This window comes from Pygoscelis adeliae, unplaced genomic scaffold (assembly GCF_000699105.1).
Source record: "Pygoscelis adeliae isolate BGI_AS28 unplaced genomic scaffold, ASM69910v1 Scaffold839, whole genome shotgun sequence".
In the NCBI taxonomy this organism is placed as follows: Eukaryota; Metazoa; Chordata; class Aves; order Sphenisciformes; family Spheniscidae; genus Pygoscelis; species Pygoscelis adeliae.
The window spans coordinates 386,525-391,067 of NW_008825555.1; positions in this window are offsets into that span (position 1 = coordinate 386,525).

A 4,543-nucleotide genomic window follows, 5' to 3' on the forward strand; every position below is an offset into this window, starting at 1 on the left:
ACGAAACAAAGGGACTGCTTGTGTGCCAGGAAGACCTGGACACACTGTCCCTAGCATGAAAAGGCTTACACAGCCTGCCCTACCCTGGAAGAGATCCCCTTCCCTCCTTTCCACTCTCACAATTAGGTGGGTTAACCTGACACCTTAAGTTAGAGACAAGGCAAAAATACCCTTAAGCTTTTTGTTGTTTGGCTCTAAATCCCAAACTAAGGTTATGAGTACTTTTCCTTCATGTGTCTGGGTTAAAAATCTGATGCTGAAATGTCAGTCTCTTGAAAAACTTCTCTTTGCAGAGGGGACATTAAAGTTACAGAGCTTGTTGGTGGACTTAGGAGTGACTGGCACGTAGGTGCTCTGTTTTCCTTCCTGGTCCCTGTGGGAACCTGTGTTCTGGCCCTGCCCGGAGTTGCCAAATCTGAAAGTACAGATCACGTGGAAAAAATACTTGTTGACCAGTACAAATTCTCCCCCTATCTGAGGTTTTACTGCTTAGCCACAAACTTCTGAGAAATAGTTTCAGGAGACAGAAAGCCCATTTTCATCTTAGAATACGGTGTGATGACTGATAAGGATGTGCAAAAATACCTGGTGTTGCGACATGGCGGGTACCCCCGACTGCTGAGCTGCCGTAGCTGACGGGACTGCAGCGTGGGGCTTGCATGTGTTGAGTTGATGAGCCTGGCCTGAGTTAGTATGGCTTTCATGCCGTGTCTGTTGTGGTGTGAGGAAAACTTAAACTGCCTTGTTAAGTATGCATTTAGCACACTATCACTATTGTAGTTTTTTAGCATGAACTTTTTGTTGATAGCTTGCTACCTGCAAGCTGTTCAGATAACCTTTTCTAAGGGTAAGTCGCCTAGTATGTTTTAATTTTAATTGATTTTGCTGCACATTTTACCATGATACGTGCATCATGCAGCTTCAGATGTTGGCACTCCTGAATGATTAACACACTTTCAAGAAGTCCATTATTTCATAGGTAGGCAACCAATTCTTTCATTACCATGTAAAATTTTCATGTCTCAAAGATAACTGCTTTGTGTATTTTACTTAGTTGGACGAGGATTTTGGGTGAAGGCTAGGAATAATTAGCCTTGCTAATGAAAATAGATGGCTAAATAACACAGCTGCCACTTCAGCATTCTTGGCATTTCTGGTTATGGCACTTTCAAAACTTAAAGATTATAGTAATTGTAGTCTGCAAAATGAGTCTAGACAGTCTAGTCTCAGGCCAAAAGGTTGGAGTTGAATAAATACACAATTTGGGCAAATAAAGCTATTAGAACTGTGCTTATCTTCTGACACAATAGTTCTTATTAGATATAAGTGCTATTTTATAGCTTTTTCTTAAATAATTAGCTTCTAATGATCAGTCAGTAAATCTTTGAAACATAAAGTACTCCAGACTTTGTTAATGAAGCTGAATGTTTTCATGTTGGATATTGTCCAAGCTGGTGTTCAAAAATTCCATGGGATTAACGGTGGTAATAGGAAAAAAAAAATTACAGGACAGGAACTAGTGTATTGCTATCTATGACTACAATGATCTCACAGTATAAAAGATGTGTCACAGGCTCTGAAAGAGTCATCTTAACTTTTAATTACCTATGTGCTAGTGATTCTGTCTCTCTCCTCCCCTTCCCCCCCAGAACAAGTGGTATGATGAAAACTTCTGGAAGCTTTCACTCTTGGTTCAGTCACTGTTTGGTGCTTTATATATATAAGCAAATTATATATTAAAAATACTTACTTTCATATGTGTGTGTGTATATATATTAGAGTTGGGGGGAAAAGGCATCTTCTAGTTATATGCTGTGAGCTTTCCTGAAGTGTCTGGACATTTAAAGGTGGCTTGCAGTTGGCCAGTATTTGGATGGGGGATTTTTTAAATTTTTAGCTGGCAATTTGGACTGTCTGGTCTCCTGATCGTGCTGCAGGCAGGAGGCAACCATGGTAGAAGGTCAGGAGTGGGGATGACAAAACCTCCTTCTTCCACTAGCAGGAAGTTGCTAATGTAGTTCAATTGTATTGTGAAATACTATCTAACAAATACTTAATCCTAACTTGAATCATTCTAGAAAACTATAGGTTCTGGGTTTAATAGACTAGTTAACCTGGCTGTATCTCCATGTTAAACAAACGTTTCAAGAGGGAGAATGTGGAGAACTTAACGTTCCTCAGGCTTTCTACCTGGCTCTTTCTGATGAACTGTGGTCCAAGCCTACATCTGCTTCCAAGCTATTACAAACCTACACAACTGACAATAGTGCCTGGCTTTGCAGAGAACTGAAATGTAATATAAAGGTAGGAAAAGGCTCTTGCTACCTAAAACAGATCTTCACTTCCTACTTTCAGAATAAGAGGGTATTAACTTCAAAAATTTTTGACCTTAGCTTGCTGTGGAGTCCCAGGGCTCAAACATTTTCAGGTACTTAATGTGAAGTAGGAGTTAACATTACTAAAATGCACTAGAGTTGCTGAAGTGAGGCTTTGTTTTACTGGCCTGTTTAGGCTAGAAAAACTTCTTACCGCATTAATGTAACTGTATGGGTCCAAATGTCCGTAACCTAGGCTAGACAATCTGAAAAGTCCAATTAACAAGCAATTTGTTTGCAACTTGAAGCTATTTTAAAAGTTCTGATTTGACATGAATACCTGCACTCCCTTGAAGATTTCTTTTTTTTGCCATGGAATTAACTTTTTCAATCTGCATTTCAGTTCTTCCAGTATGTTACTCAAGGAGTTGTGAAGTGGCTTCTTAGGCTGTAAATGGCTTAAATGTGGGTCTCCTCATACCCTCTAACCTGAAGTCTGTTGCTGACTGTGTTTTAGTTAGGTTTAAGTTACTGAAGTGAAGAGCTATTTTAATTGATTCTAAGTCTGGCCCTGCTACTGTACTTACATTTATAAATCAAAAGCTCTTACGTTATACCATATATCTTGAGGTGTTCTAATGATTTCATGTGTATGAGAAAAGGTGTTCTGTAACTTCTGCCCCACCAGGGGATTTTTTTGAGTAACCTTACTTTCTTTTTCTTTATAGCTGTATTCCCCATTATCTGGTTGTACGCACATCCTAAAATCAGATATGTACTTTCTTAAAAGATATCATGGGCTTCTTGGAGTAAAAACCTGAGTTCATCCTGAAGAGCTTGTGTGAGCTGCTATGTTGAAAACTGTCTGAACATGATAAAATTTTATGGATGAAAAGATAGTATGTAGCGAATATTTTAAACATTCATTGAATTGCAAGTGGCCAAGATCAGGAATATTAAGTATTTGGTGTGTTCATAGTTCTTGCATGTATATACGGTAAAGCAAAAATGAAATTAAATGAAATCAAGACTCATCTGTGCTTGCAGTATAGAGTACACTTTACAGTCAGACATGTTTCAGCTTGAGGAATGGCATAGCCACCTTCAAAGAATTTTGTAGGTGCTTACTGGCATTAAAACACATTAATTCAAGGCGTTACGAAGAGGTCTAACAGACAGTGAAAGCATATGTTCTGTGATCTTGAGTAATGAAAACTGCATCACCAGGAAGTATTCAAGAGGCCAAAGTTTAATGCGTGTATTGCCTAAAACAGGTCTCTGAGTGTACTTGGTGTTTGGTGTGGTTTGATTTTGAGAATTATAAATTGGAGGCAAATGTTCATAGGCTGGTGAGCTGCTAATACTGAATTGATACACAGTGTGGAGAACTATAAGCTAGCAACTGAAAGGAGACGTAAGTACAGTGCAGATTCAGTTTGAGTTTAAAAGGTGAAAGCAGTTTTAAAAAAAGTATCAATCTGCTGTTTTTAAGGAAGATAGTCTTTAGAAAGATGTTCACATGCATTTCAAAATATATATTAAAAAAACCCCAGTCTCAGTAGTATTCATGTTATATGCATGTAACCAGTACCCACTCTGTCCATAATTCAAGTGTTGAGGCTGCATTAATGCTTTACAAGAGTTACCCTAATGGTATGTTTAAGCTTGGCAGGATGTTAGCAAAAAGGTGTGTAATATTTCAATAAAGTAGTTGTAACAGTTATTCTTTAAACCTCTGCGATTTGAACATGCACTGAGAGGCTGCCGTAGTTATGTTTCACAGACACTTTCTTTTCCCCAAGCGAATCTGCTGTCTCTGGGCGGATTCTTAGTTTTTTCACAGAATCTTTTTTTTTAACTGCTAAACAGATAATTACTCTCCAGATTTCTGTCTGTAAGCCTGAGCTGTTCTGCAAGTTGTGCCTTGGGTGCCAGGTTTGAGGAAGAAGGGAGACTCTTTCCTGTGCTGCTGCAGCCTAGGTGGGGTTGGAGAAGGTAAAGCTGCTTTATTATAAGTAACAATTAGGGGAAGGCCAAAAACTAACAGGCGTTTTTTCAGGAGTGTTAGGAGTGAAGAGCTGATGGATGTTTCCTTTCAGAGCACAAAAGTCAGTTTGATTTCAGTCTTTCATCTTCCTGAGTCTTAGTCCACTGTGTGACCTGCACAATAAGTTGATGCTCGAGAACCAATATGGCTCTTAAATCTCTAATGCGAGTCAGTCCTGCTG